The sequence below is a fragment of the Periplaneta americana genome, chromosome 9 (assembly GCF_040183065.1).
Source record: "Periplaneta americana isolate PAMFEO1 chromosome 9, P.americana_PAMFEO1_priV1, whole genome shotgun sequence".
Taxonomy (NCBI): domain Eukaryota; kingdom Metazoa; phylum Arthropoda; class Insecta; order Blattodea; family Blattidae; genus Periplaneta; species Periplaneta americana.
Window position 1 is genome coordinate 110,096,325 of NC_091125.1, and position 16,295 is coordinate 110,112,619.

A 16,295-nucleotide genomic window follows, 5' to 3' on the forward strand; every position below is an offset into this window, starting at 1 on the left:
GATAGTGGTAATGCTGCTTTATCTTTATAAAAGTCGTCATCAACGCTTATCAGATCATGTCTTACTAATCGAACCGAGCTTATGAACAAAGTATCTGAAGAGAGACGCAAGAAGATAGTCTGTCCAGTAGTTGACAGTTGGCGCTGTAAGGTAGCAATTTGTCAAGTACCTATAAGTCACGACGTCTACTGCTGAGCAAATGTCGGAACTGAGCAGATGATGCGAACTCATAAATTTATATTAAACTTTGTGAACAATAATTAATGATCGTGATAGATACAATATGTCTGCGTGTACAGTGGCACGTTAAATGCACCATGCACATGTGAAATATTAGATAAACCATATTTACAACATTATACTAAGAGTTCGACTTCGAAAACTGAAATTTGCTTTCAGTTTTCAACGCAGTAGAATCCTTCCTTCTTACCACTACACTGATAGCATTGAAAACTCAAGGTGCTTTATAGCGTACATATACTCCGGATGCTTGTTTGATTCACGCTATAAATTAAACATACTCTCTGACACTTAAGCAATAACAACTCCACCTACAATAGTAGGCCTAATTATTATTGAAGTAAAAGCAACACTACAAAGTAACAATGAAATAATGGTCACGCCAGAACTGAAATGCATGCACGCCACGTCACCAGTAGTTGTATTAACTGATCATTTATTCATTACCAACCGACTTGGCAACAGTGTGCGTTTCTGTGGTAACCGGTTGCTTCTGATAGGTAAAAAGCAGTGTAAATCACTGGACCGTCAATTTCTTTCAAATTCTGTACGAACTTTATTGAACTCTGGTTACATTATGAACACATAAAAATGTGTTAGAATAATATGAAGTCTAAACAATACTGTTATATTCAGTTTTGTTGTGCATGAAATTTATGTAAGGAATTTGTAAGGCATAACGCTAACATTTTCTTTTGAAGATTCAGGATGTATCATATCGTTATGTTCTTAACAGTCCAATACATGATACATATGAAAGTTAGCCTAATAATAAAATTGGAGTTGCAGCCTTGTAAAATACTGGTCCGGTAGGTTTGGTAGAATACGAAAATTAGGTATTCTATGGTAGAAATCGTCGTACAATTGGTAGCACTGGTCAGAAAAGAAACTTGATTGCATGTGTAGGAATGTGTCTTTTTTATTAATAATGGTTACAGAATCATATGAAAACGAACGAAATATCTTTGTAGGATACTCAAAATAGGTTCCTAATGGTAATTTGGATGTATACGTAAGACGGTGATGTCAAAGCAAGCGCATTTTTCTGACCTTGACGTCGTGCGCGAGCATCAAGCGCTAAATATGGAAAGAGGAAGGGTTGTGTATGTGATTAAGCAGCCTGTTGGATTAAGAAAACAGTGGTGCACAAACTTCAAACGGAACGTGAAATTTTATGTCGTTATTTTTATATGGCTTTTTTCTGTTTCATATTATCTATATTGTCTGTAAAACAAAAGTACTAATACCAATTTCTTAATATTGCAGTTGTGTTTTAAATGTTAATAACATAATAAAGAGTTCAGAAGAAATATTCACATAAATTCCATAGTAGTGCAACTATACTGTACTAAATGGATGAAACGCATCATTCATAAAGAAAGTGATATCCCAAAAAAAAGATATTGAGTATTGCGTTGGAATTGATATTGATGGTACCTTTAGCCTTATAAAAGTAAACAACAAACTAATCAAAACAATATTTCAGTACAAAACAAAGTTACCTAGGTGCTGTATATGTTTTAAGTGTAACTAATATTCCATAACAAAACTCTTATCGCATTATGCTTTTAAGGTGATATTGGTGAGCAACTTTCTATCATCAGAATATTAAATTATTTTCCCGAAATATGCTGAAGCTATAGAGCTGACATTTTTACAACTCATGGGCACGTATCTTTTGCTTATGATGTAACAGTAGTTGCTTTGTTAATTCATTTCCTTACAAACAATTTCCATGCGAATATTTTCAAAAATTTCAATACGCTATCTTCAGTAATACGTATTTACGGTATATCAGATTTACGAAAACATTCTGTAAGGCTACTAAATAAATAGGCTTATATCTGAAAATTTCACTTTTCTATAAATAAAAGTTGAGAAAATATTTCTTTTGAATTAAAAAATCAAACTTGTGAAAAATGAGCATTAAAATTAAAAATGTAATCTTCATCATTACGATGTTTGGTGACGTATACACGTCCGTTGATGTGACATATTAACGAATTTAAATACTATTGTAGTCACAATCATGCCATAGTATGAAAGAAAAATTTCACAACTTCGAGCGGGAATCGAACCTGCGACTTCCTGTTCTCCGGTCAGGCTCTCGACCACTGAGCTATCGAGTCGCCAGTATGAAAGGATAATTCCAAGCCTTTGGCGTGAAACGAACTCGACAGCTCAGTGGTAGAGCGCCTCACCGGAGAATAGAAAGTCGCAGGTTCGATTCCCGCTCGAGGTTGTGAAATTTTTCTTTCATACTATGGCATGATTGTGACTATAATAGTATTTAAGTTCATTAAAATTAAAACTTACATTCTTATAATCCACTTACTGTATACTTCTCAGACAAATCTAAATATTAACATGGATACAGTTTTAATAAGTTCTCTTCCCTTTATCTATTGAATCAGTGCTGGCCATCCCTGTATATAGCTCGACCAAGCGGCATACACTACCTTTTTCGTCTGTCTCTTTCCTTTCCGCAGTAAAGCGCTCAGGCTCTCCTGAGCTCTAAAGCGCGCGCTTGCTCCTATGGACATCAATTGACATGACTGACGTAAGAAATGAAACATGTATTTAATTATAAGTTCTAGATGTGTGGAAAGAATTTGTGTTCCCTTAATCACAGATCACAGACTTTTTCCTTCAGTTATTATCAACTTATTAATAGAATGACGTAAGCATACAAAATAAAGTTGAAGTAATCCTGCACGAACTTTGGTTATCACTTCAGAATCTCCAGAACTATAAAAGGCATATGTGGAATGGGTATTGCATGCAAACCTAAATTATTTCGGTATTCCATCTCAGGGTTAGTAAAAACAAAGTAATGAAGTTAGTTCTGCTCGCGAGTCTCTCGATTTTATCGAGCATGGGCCGTTAGGGAAGTTATGTTTCGTGCCTTGTAAGGTAATGAGGTTAATTCTTATGAAAGAAATTATCAGCTACTACTGGCGGAATAAAATATATGTAAGATTATTATTACACATTAATTTATGGATGCTTGTCGGAAAATTTTATGTCTAATTACACCTTATAATAAAACCAGACTGCAGAAACGGTATTCCCAGTCATGCTTTTATCCGTAGTTTGCTGTAACACCCATATGCACCTACAATTTTCGTATGCTAGCACACTTCTTATGTGGATTGCTGGGACAAATATGATGCTGCTGAGATTATTGTATATAGAAATTATGACAAAAATCCATTAAACCGAGATTGGAATGTATTCTTTTAGCATAGGCCTATTTGTTACTGTTCTGCGAATATACTTTTTATTTAAACTGGCTTTACTCTCATCATTATGCGCTTTTGTTTGATACCAACTAACGTTTATAAAATTAATTTATAGAACAACAAATCTCGAAACAAAAGTAATGCAGTCTACGAAGTTCAGTCTATACGTATTTTGTTCTCTCTCTCTCTCTCTCTCTCTCTCTCTCTCTCTCTCTCCATCCCACTAATGTCTTCGTCATTCTTACTCTTTGCCCTCCCTATTACACTAGTATCTGCTTTCAGTCTTACTAATAAACCGTGTATAGTTTTTATACGAGACTTATGCAGAGTTGAGACAGAAAACGTTACTAATAAACCGTGAATAAGCTATGGACGTATAAACAGGCTTTAACTATACAATGGGAATTGCTTTGCAGTAGTTATATACACGAAACCCCTTGTTTAAGCGTTGTATATAGGGAAAAAATGGCCGCCCCTTTAACAGCTGTTCGCATCGACTGTCATTTTATTATGATGTTTACCTTGTAACCACAGAAGAACAAACCAAAGATCATAGAATTATTAGAATAATATTGCTATAGCTTGTACTCTTTGACACAAAATGTAGTGTGGTAATCGATTAGAGCCAGTTGTACTATCGATATTTAACACGCCACACTAGAACGCTCTACCGGATCCAGTAGAGAACGTCAGATATTCTATTACCTTTCGTAACAAAGTAATGACGAAACTATGACGTAGCTGTGTAACAGTTGTACTGTTATACACGACGTATGTAGTGATTATTAGTAAGGAATTTACACACGGCTTATAAACGAGCTACTCATTGTATAAGTATAAGACAGTTAAACGTCTGTATATAGAGTTTTTATTGGTAAGACCGTTTATTGATAGGGTTACCATCCGTCCAGCAAAAGGAGGACACATGTCCTCTTTTTTAATCATTTTATCCTGTCCGGTAGGCATTTAAAAAAAATGAAATGTCCGGCATTTCGCATTTCAACTAGAATTATTATTAATATTGAATAATGTGCGATATTATGCATAGATATCTCAACAAATGGTGGAAACCTATGAAAGAATTTAACTGCTGCTGTTCCGGAGCTGCGTTCGGGCTTGGGTTGGATCCCCCTTTGGACTTTGGTTTCTTCCGAGGTTTTCCACAGCCGTGGGACTGAAGCCGGATGGTCTATGGCGAGTCCTTGGCATCAACACCTTTGATTTGATTACCCCCTTTGATTTGATTACCTGGTTGGGTTTTTCCGAGGTTTCCCCCACCGAAAAGGCAAATGCCGGGTAATATTTTGGCGAATCCTCGGACCTCATTTCATCTCACTACATCTCGCCAAAATGTAAAAAAATTGTACAACATTGTAAAAATTGTAGAAAATTACTAAATTGTAAAACTATAAAAATTTGTAAAAATTGTAATTGTAATATTGTAAAATGTTGACATGTTCCACATCTTAAAGCTTCATTGCTCATGTAAGATCTATGGAATAAAATAAATGAATGAATGAATGAATGAATGAATGGTTGAAGCTGGAGCACATAAAAAACATAACATATAATTAATTATCTATTAACATGCATTAAATTCTTACACTCGAAAAAGTCACCATTCATGATTGTAAGCTATTTTATCAATTTTATTCTGCAATGTACAAAGATATGCCAGGAAAAACCCAACCAGGTAATCAGCTTAAATTGTATGAGCCATATTGCTTCTCTTTGTGCATAGCGCGCACACTTAAATTCATACCATCTTTGGAAACTATTGGATTTTGTTATGTACAAATTACCAAACATTAATATTAAAATGTTGAATAAAATTTATTTTATGGTGGTTGAATCAAGATTATTATACGGATGTAAATTGTGGGGACTAGAAGATAAAGCATTGATAAATTTAAATAGAATAAGAGCAACATACTGCAAGAAAGTACTAAATATAAGTTTAAATTCATCAAGTAGTGCTGCAAGATTGGAAATGTGAATGGATAATTTCACGAGCAGGATTCTAGTTAAAAACATTAAATATTTAGTTAAAAGAGTTCAAGATAATCAAAATGCGTTTATGTTGTTGTTGTTTTCTAATGCCAGGCGGCTGACAATAAAGTCATTTGACCTCTTGTACTCCAATATTTTTCAAAGATATTATCGTGGTCAGCCACTGAAGCACAGATTTTGAGGTGTTCCGAATCCATTTCTTGGTTTGAGTTGCACAATGGGCAGTTAGGGGACTAATATATCCCAATTCTATGCAGGTGTTTGGCCAAACAGTCATGGCCTGTTGCCAATCCAAATGCAGCTACAGACGATTTTCGTGGTAAATCGGGAATTAACTGTAGATTATGATGCAGAGAGTTCCATAAAAACATATTTAATTAATCAATACAAATAAAGCCATCTTAAAAATAAAAAATAACATTAATAATATTGGATTAAGTTTTGTTATGGGATAATTTGGCAGCTAGAAATAGCACTGCTACTTTGAATTTAATTAAATCAATATGTAACAATATAAAGAGAAAATGACTTTAGTAGTAATAATGAAATGCGATCTCTAATATTTTCAGTTATTATAAAAAGTATGGGGACGGAGTGAATATATAAATAACATGAAAATGAAAGAATTATTTGGATTAGCTTGGTTCAGACTAGAGATTTGGAGGTTAAGAAATAAAAGAGGTAATTTTCCTCAAGGAATATGCCCTTTATGCGAAAATAGGGAAGATGATATTCATATCGTTGTTCCTGCAATAACTCCTATGTGATATATTTATCGATTTTTATATTTTTGCTCTATTAAATAACTTTAAATAGTGATACAGCAAATAATAAAATCTCCTACATGCAATTATTTTTCTTTCTTTCGAAAATGTAAGAATTCACAATCTCCTATGTATGGCTGCCATAGGATGAATAAATGTGTTTTTTCTTCGTACTGAAAAATTTTATATTTTGCACATAGGAGTTATTGCAGGAACAACGACGATATACTCCTTGAGTGTCATTTTACTAAAGAAATTCGTGAAAAATTCATGAAGGAAAAATTCTTATTAATGAACAAAGATATTGCAATTAAAAAAACTAATGAATAATAAGAATCTGAATTTACAAAAACAAGTAGATTTCTTTCCGTTTTAGTTAAAAATAAAAGAAGTGAAATAATTAATGAGAAACTGGAAATGAATGGGTAAATTTAGATAAGATAGATTGATTATCATAAGAATATACAAGATGTATTGGTCGAAACTTCCACTAAAATAATACGTAAGTGTGAGATTGATTATCATAAGAATATACAAGATGTATTGGTCGAAACTTCCACTAAAATAATACGTAAGTGTAAGATAGACCAAATAAAATAGTAAGTAGCTACACCAAATAATATTAGCATTGATAGAAAATTTGTTATTAGAATTGTATTTATGAAATTGGTAGTTGTGTATAACTCGGACATAATTGTTTAGTGTATGTATTGACTTTGTGAACTATTATTAAAATAAATTAAACGAAATATTGGATTTTGTCAACTGATATGAAGCAGGTTTTAGTCGCATTGCGTGATGGCGCACTATTCCAAATAAGCGTGCGCTGATCCGTTCCTAATGGTATGTATGTATATTTTAATATACAGTGAGACTACTGTGAAATATTATAGCAGTCTGCTTTTAGTGGCAGTCGTCCGTGTAACTTGGCTGAGTTAATTTCCACGTCGTCGTCCCCTTTCATGTTTCCGTCTCTTAATGTCTCTCCTTCACTTAAAAGTACACATTATTAATCTGAGTTTCACGCCGAGATGCACGTTTGTACAGATTCCCGATCTGTTGGATTAGCTGTTCCTGTCTCGTGCGTGAAACAGACTACCTGAGATATCCCGTTGCGGATTATTCATCAGTCGAGATGTTAGGTTGACCGGAATTACTGTACTTTGTATTAATGTTACACGTCGTCGTTTCTACCACTTTGTAATAAATACTGATACTCCTGGGGTTTTTCCTCTGCATTCCCCCAGCTCCGGCGAACGCAACAGAGTACTGCGTGACATAGTCGTGTGTTGCAATTTATCTTCCTAGAACCCAGAGCATGGAACTTTGTCTCTTGTGTTAGGTAGAAGTCTAGTGTCACATTGACGCTATACTTCTAAGTCCCACAATGTGTCTTAAAAGTGGTATACAGGGTTGTTTCCGATCTCTGATAACGAATTTGAATGACGTCATGTGCATCAGGAATCACACCGACAGCTGAATTGCGGCGAGAGGTGACAGACCAGTAGTGAGTGATTTCATAATCAGAGTGCACGGTGTATCACAGTAGCAATGCCCAAGAAAATCGAGCTTTTTGGGAGAGGTACATAACAACCCTTTCTGATGCCAAGTAGAGTTACGTGAAAATCATAGGAGCCTGCAAAAAACGTGGTTTCGTTATTTCCAAGAAAGGCATCTTGTGTGTTCCTAATAGATAGATAGATAAATTTATTGTCATCAACATTTATACATTAGTTATGATGTACCTCAACTTATGTATGCGGATTTCACCATAACTCTCTCTTACCTTTACTTATAATTATTATGAAATCCCGACAGCCTGTTAAATTAATACCTCTTCTATTATCTTTATTATCTTAACTCCACACAGTCAATTTCTCCTTATTGATCTTAAACATTCACCATCTGTTCGTTCCTCACTTACGTTCCTTCAAGCATTCTAATATTGCTAACATAAATTTATATATATTTCCGTCTTTCTACATCGCATCTAGCTCGTTCTACTCTACAGGGTGTACCTAATAAGACTGGCAAGGCTCGGATGGGATTAATTTCAGAGTGGAAAAAGCAAGCAAATCCACCCCCTGTCACAAGTCGCCTCACCCCACGAGATGACACAAATTAATTCCATTCTAGCTTTACCAATCTTATTAAGTTGGAAATAACGAAATCTCGTTTATTGCAGGCTTCTTTTATTTTCACATAACTGTACTTGCCATCGGAAAGGGTTGTTATGTACCCATCCCAAAAAGGCTCGATTTTCTTGGAAATGTCTGCTGTGAATCGCCGTGTACTCTATGAGATCACTCATCACTGGTCTGTTACCTCGCGCCACAGTTCAGCTGTCGTGCGATTCCTGACCCACATGACGTCATTCAAATTCGTTATCAGAGATCAGGAACAACCCTGTATTGCGAAAAAGGGCAGGTTTGGATTGAAGTGAAGGCTGTTCACGAGCTCTAAGAATCATGGAAAAAAGGACGAAAGGAGAAAGTGAGGATTCGAAAATCAATTTAAGAAAGACTAAGGATAGGGATTATTATTTGAATGTGGTTTCGATCAAATATACTGTGCGTGAATATCTTCAATTTACGCTGTTACTTAGCATGTAAATGAATATTTCGTAATAGATTTCAGTAAGAACGTAAGAATTGTCAGTGCTTGTCGTAGTTAGTAGGTAGAATTGAAGCTAAAACATTTGAAAGAACGTCGTTTATGGCTGTTGTGAGGCATGCTTAATGTCGTAATTATATTTTCAAACCCATTTAAAACTAATACAACATAATGTATCTCCTTTCCAGTGGATTGTAATACGATGATTTGTAAAAATATTCCAGACATGCCGACACAGCAAACCATTTCTTGAGCCCAGGTGCTGCTCAAAGGTAATTCAATTGCAGCTCCATCTGCTCCTGGAAACACAGACCTGCTATCGAAAGATAATTTATCTCCAACTTCAATTATGCAACAAAAAATTCAAATAGATTTTTGTCATGTAAATACCTAGAAAAGGAGTGTTGTAGCACCTGGGAAGAAAACCTTTATTTGTATCTTCGTGTTTCTTAATAGATGATACATGACTGTACAGTAAACCTGAATTCTAAAGTGGCTGTTTTAATTTGCTTCCTCTTTTTGTTTCAGGTGAGAGATGCCATGTCTTCCATTACTTGACCTACTAGTGAGTACACTTCATGAGTCAAGTAGATAAACAGAGTTGTCCATACAGCGTCACACGAGAATGGTATGATATTCACTTTTTTGTCATTTGATGGGTTTGAACTTTAATGATCATAAGTAACATTGGTAAATGGTTTTAATAGTAATTAATATCTTATGTTCAGAAATTCTTGATGACTAGTTCATACTCCGCGGAATTAATCCAATTGATACATATGATCATGTTAACTATACTCGTACTATTGTTACACAGGCGTTTATATGCCAAAACTAGAGTCCTGCGTTTGGTTACTTAAAGCCTCCAACCAATTCGCAACAGTGTAGGTATGTACGGAGTAAAGCGCGGCATACACATTTCAGGTCTGCTGTTCAGTGAACATGTCAAAACAAAACAAAGATAGACGTTTGGAAATGAGTGCTCCAATAGAAGAATTTGGTATAGCGAACACTTCATTAGGAAAGAAGAAAACGTATATCTGTTAGAGATTGAGTAGACCCCAGGGCCATGGTGCGGCTGGAAAAATTAATGACCCCATCGGGAATCGAATCCGGGACCTTCCAACTTCCAGCGTTACGCTTAACCGTGACGATGCCGCGGATAATTTTTTTATTTTGAAACACTTAAACTGTTTACAGTCACTAGTAATTTGTAGACTGTGAGGAGACTTGTAAAGCAAATAAGTAAATCCATGGCACTACAGCCCTTAAGGGCCCAGTCCGACCAGCCGGCTGCTGGCCTCACGCCCACATGCCGAAGCAGAGGTGGACGATCATCCAACCAGAACGGAGGTATCGTGTGGTTAGCACGATGATCCCCCCCAGCCGTTATAGCTGGTTTGCTACATCGGATTTTCGCTACCTATCGTAGCTCTCCAAGTGCTGCTGGGTGGGCACCAGTCACTGGCCGAAATTTCATGAGCAAATTTCTTCCCCCATGAGGACTCGAACCAGCGCGAACCGTAACGCGAGTTCTAGGCAAGATGCCTTAGACCGCGACGCAACGGATCGGGGCTGTAAAGCAAATAGTCGGTGTAAATAATTTTGTTTTTACTGTGATTTATTGTACGAGTATTATTCATTTATTACGCATTTATTTATTTATAGATGAGTAGGCCTACGTACATAAGCTGTGTCCAGTTACAACGTTCTCGTGTAAAACAAGTAGGCCTATTCATAATTAAGTTCTGTAATCTGGCATTAGAGACGGTAGGTAATACATGGAGACAAAGCAACCTACAAACATGTCTAAATGAGCAAAAGTTGAAACATCAGGGCCGAAATATTATATTTTATATATTTCAATATTAACTCATTTTTAATTGCGAATATTTAAATTTCAGTCCTTTCAATAAATTGATAAAATATATCTATTTATTTAAAAAAATGCAATTTAAATATCAAAACTCTGTAAATAGGAGAAAAATAATGAGCATTTGTTTTTACTTTTTGGGTGAAAAATATATTGTGAAACAAAAAAGTAAGCCTATCTAGAATCTAGATACGTTTTACTTCTTGTGAGAATAATCTTCAGTTGTCCATAAGATGGCTTTAAATAAATATTTAGTTTATTATTAAATTCACGTGACAGTGTCTCTCTTTTGTATATGAGTAGGCCTTTCTTATTGTTCAATGCCTGTGCAGATAGGCACAAGAATAACACACGAAGCGGATGTGAAGACGAGTCAGAGCTTTCCGTTCCAAGCGACTCTATTATGATCCATGTGCATCTAACTTGTACTCAAAGTAACCAAACGGAAGACTATAGTCATGACTCATAGTCATAATAGAAAAGCTCCTTCAGCTTGGCATTAAGATAGGACTCAAATAATCTTTAAAATCTCTCGCTAACTGATAGGGATTGGTCGACTATTAGAGGGAAACTTGTAAAACTGATAGTTTATTATATCTAAGTCTTATTTATTGTTATTTATTTCTCTTTGTAATGAATCGCCGTGACAATTGAGAAATCTGTAGTATTTGAATGCCTTCGTCAAAGAGACTTGCCGCCAGTGAAGACAGCCAATTCTTCGCCGCTGCTTTCAGGTGTTCTTGTTGACGAAACGAAATAAGCTTGCTTGTAGGAACTGTTTTGAGATACAAAAAGCGAAAATAATTACTGGGAGCCAGGTCGAGGCTGTACGGTGGAGTGGTTAAACAAGTCCCACTTGAAACATGAAAGCAGTTCAGGAGTGCGTTGTTCGTGATGATACTGTGTTTTATCGTGATGATACTGTGTTTTATCGTAAAAGAGAATGACACCATGAGTTAAGAGACCACGTCTTTTGTTTGTTTGTTTGTTTTTCCAGCCGCATTTTTCCTAGGATCACTATTTACACTTCTCGCCCAACGTTTTTGGAATAGCTTTATAAGTTCCCATGTCCATTGGATCCCGGTAACACAAGTTGATGTCCTCACTTTAGTAGTCAGATTCTTCAAGGAAGTGCACTTGAAACGATGAAAAAGATAAAATCGGCCCCCAATTCCAAGTTTAAATCTTTCAATAGATTCAGTATTGGCCCCGTCGATGCATTGGTCTTATTCTACTGGTATCAGATGCCTTTTCTCAAATTTTCTTAATCCTACTCGTATCAGATGCTTTTTTCTCAAATTTTCTTAATCATTCTATTGCTATCAGGTGCTTTTTCTCAAATTTCCTTAATCACTCTACTGGTATCAGATGCATTTTCTCAAATTTTCTTAATCATTTTACTGGTATCAAACGCTTTTTCTCAAATTTTCTTAAATCATTCTACTGGTATCAGATGCCTTTTCTCAAATTAATCATTCTACTGGTATAAGATGCCTTTTCTCAAATTCTCTTAGTAATTCATCTTCTTAATCATTCTCCTGGCCATTGTTTGGCTATCTTATCTGCATTTCGATTATGATTTAATGATAGGCGTATCATTAGCTTTGTGTTGGAATTCGGTACCTTCACCCCTTTCGAGTTTGGTCTTAGAAATTACGTAGAGAGATGTTGAAGCGCTTCTTATGAGGAGCTTATTTTGCCTCGAAACAAAACCCATTGTAGGATAATTGAGATGATAAACCCTCGGGTTATACAAAATGTGATGGTTCTTGAAAGGTTAATGACGGACATCCCCTCCCGGATGACCTTAGCAAATGGCGTATTTTACGTAACGTGAACGAAGCCTGTCTTCCGCAATCCTTACCAAATTTATTATATGTTCCTTGACTAATGAATGGTCTTGTCGTGTTCTAACGTTTCGGCGTAATATTTTGAAGGTACTGGGTTTGATTCCCAGTACTGGATGTGCTGACAGGTGGTACTTCTGTGACGGCAGAGAAATGTCAGAACAGTAGCCTAATTACTTTAAAATTTCTTTTGAAAGATATACTTAAAATGCATAATCTAATCTGTGTTGAATGATTATGAACTTATAAACGCCGTTAAACATACAAATGAAATAGGTTGTCTGTGTTCGAACTGCGATTTGTGTCCTTTTTTGTCTGTTTATCTACCTGTCCGTCCATCCGTCTTCTCTTCTCCCTTTTATTTTTCCCGTCTTGCACTGTAATACATTCTTTCCTTTTTATTTCCGATTTTTTTAATTCCCTTCATTTCGCGTTTCATGCGTTCTTTCTTGTTTACCTTGTAACGTTAAATTTAATTTCTTTTGTCTTTCAATTATTCAACGCCCATTAGTTTACGTAATAATGACAGCGTTGTGGACATAAAATAGTGTGAAAATAAATAATATTAATTTGATTTACAGTACATTTCCAGTTCCAAATTTTGATCTAAAACCATTTTCTCTCACATGTACGAGTATATTCATCAGACTTGAGTGATAAATATGTACAGGAGTGTATGCAAGGGGGTGGGTTACCGGGTTTGGACCCTCCCCCCCCCCATTGAACTTAAAGGAAATATTTAGATTTGAGTATTTTTTAAATCCATAATCGTTTTCCCTTCTCTAATTTTTTCACTGTTAGAGTAACAAAATCTACACCGACATACTGCATGGTCCTCCTACCCCTCTTTCAGTATAATCCCTTTGATTGGTGCTGCGGCACATTCGAATTATAATAATGCTATCTTTAATATAGAGAGACCTACAGCCTAATACCGACCTTGTAATAGAATGAAGCCGACATACTGTAATATGAAATTTAACTTGTTCGTTACAAATTGGATGGCTGTGAAAAAATTGTTTCAAGGATTTTATAAGGATATTCATGAATATGTTATATTAGAACATAGTGTAATATAAATAAATATACTGTAACATAATAATAATTTTAATTTATTTCTTTTAATATATTTCATTATCATTTATATTTATCCTGGTAATAGTGAACAATTTGACTCGTAGACACTTTGTTTTTCAGCATTAACTTCCCATGATTGTATGAGAAGATTCGAAGAGAACGTCAGGATGTAGACCTTCGGCTCCCCCCTCCTACCAATAATGTATAACACAATGTCAATACGGCGGTTGCTGTCGTCTGCGATACAACGAACTTTTTTGTTGATTTTCGAGTTCGTTATTTATTTTTTTTCTGGTTATTATATGCTTATATAAGTTGTGTTAACTTTCGCTAAGCGGTTTTATATTTTATTTTATCAGTCTTGGTATTTATTTTATTATTGTTAATATTTTTGTTTTATTATTATTAATTAATTAATTAGTATTACTATCTTTGTATTATCTCCGTCACGGTTATTCTATTATTATTATTATTATTATTATTATTATTATTATTATTATTATTGCTATTATTTCTATCATCAGCATTATTATTGATGTCTGTAAAATTTATGTAGACTCTAGTGGATTGTATCCGAGCACGAGCATATGCTCATTTCGGGCATCTATTCATATATACCATTTTCAAATGTAAATTGTGAATAAATTATAATAATAATAATAATAATAATAATAATAATAATAATAATCTTCTTCTGCCAGTACACAGTTTTGGGTTATATCCCGTCTGTGAACTACAAATGGAATTGGTCCGTCCAACGTCGGTGAGGTCTGCCTAAATCTCTTCGTCCTCGTGGATGGTAATACAATAGTCTCTTTGGTAAACTATGTTCAGGCATCCTAAGAAGATGGTTTCTCCATTTACGTTGATAATGTTGGATGTCTGCGGTCATCTCCTCAACTTCCCACTGATTTGTTATGTGTTCGCTCCTAATGCGGTCCCGCAAGGTAATACCTGTCAGTGACCGTAGGAATCTCATTTGTGATGAGTTGAGTCTATTTATTTCCTTTTAATAATAAAAACTAACGAAATTTAAAATACCGGTAAGATAAATTATAAACCATTTTAATAATGACAAAATTCTGCGTACGCCACTGAGTATGTAACCTATACTGTTCTCCAACCAGGAGATCAACCGTGAAAGGAATGTGCTTACTATTCCGTCATCTATTGGAACGAAGTAGATAGATAATATTACCGTTATAAAGTCAGTTTAAAAACCATGCGCTCTCCTGCATATGTTATTTCCTGTATGGAGAGATTAAAAGACCAGGAGATTAACAGTGATCTAATTATGTATCTAGGGTAGTATCAATATGTGTGTATCAATGTTATTGTTTGTGCTGTAAGAGCTAGCCAATACAGATACGAGTACCCACGTATGTTACCTTATGACATCTTATGACATCAACATTCATTCACAGCATTACCCCGCTTCGTCTCATTCCCCAAAGACTTTCTCGTGGTTGGAGTACAGTACATCTACATAGACATACACTTTTCTGGTCGCACAGTTTTATACAGCCTTTATAATACGCCTGCTTAACTCTGCAGAAGCCGCTAGGTCATGTGCTCATGTGTCTGCAAAATAAAAATATAAGTGAAACCGTATCCTTGCGGGAAGCCTGTGGTAGGTCTCGGTATTGCATTGCACACTAATGTGGGGAAACAGACTCCTTAATGGATCTAATTTATCAGACTGTTGGGATGCAGTTTATTGTGATTAGATCATGAATGAAAAGGGTCACTAAATGGATGTTGAAGCTCATGGGCCCCTTGTGCATGATGACCACGTGTCGTCTCTCCCGGCAGGTGGCGAGTGCTTGTCACTCATTTACATTATTACGGCAGGACACCAGTTGGTAGACCGCACAGCGCAGCTCTTTCTATCCTTGAGAACCGAGTCTTTTAATTTCTCAGCACATGGCGCGGTCACGTGGCATTATCCCTTGTTTATATTGAGCGGTACGTTGCAGCACATTCCGAAACGTTCCACATCTCATAGTCTTGAGTCTTATCAGATCACAATTTCTTATTCTTCTTACCGTTCTTCTGGAATTCAATTAACCTACAATTTAATTAACATCATATTGCAACAGTGTTAGATATTGTATGCACTGTTGCCATGTTTATAGGCTAGACACTTTACTATCCTCGCCGGAGACGTGATTCAGATATGGACGAGTTTAAGGGGTTAAGTACAGCTTACAGCAGTAAAATTTTTGGAAATATTCAACATTTTTTCCCTCCATTGCTGTATCTTTCTTGTACAATAATGGGAATTGGTAAGTGCAAAACACTGTCCTCCTGCTATATGAAAATAGTACATTATGCAAGGAGCCTATAATGGTAGTAATTAAGACGCAAGTATGTTTGTTTATGAAACGAGCGCAAGCGAGTTTATGCGAGTTTCATAATTTTCATACGAGCGTCTTAATTACCATTATAGGCAAGTTTTATACGATTTTTTATGCTCGACCATATTTCTAACTTGAAATTATTCATAAGTTTCATCTTATGGTTATGTTAAATGACGAACGGAACTGACCTGAATTGTGAGATGTGCGCAGACGCGAAAGTATTGATTTTTTCCGAGGCACGAATATCATTGACCTTGATATAACCTAAG

The 16,295-nt window shown here is 35.6% G+C and overlaps 1 long non-coding RNA gene across 1 annotated transcript in view; it reads left to right on the forward strand.

Annotated features, from left to right (window-relative positions):
- The first annotated feature begins 8,977 nt into the window (after positions 1-8,977).
- LOC138706385 (uncharacterized) overlaps positions 8,978-16,295 on the forward strand; it is a 180,292-nt gene continuing 172,974 nt past the window's right edge. Inside the window, exon 1 of the long non-coding RNA XR_011333973.1 lies at positions 8,978-9,497. This is a non-coding gene — a long non-coding RNA (uncharacterized lncRNA). The remainder of the gene's footprint in view (positions 9,498-16,295) is intronic.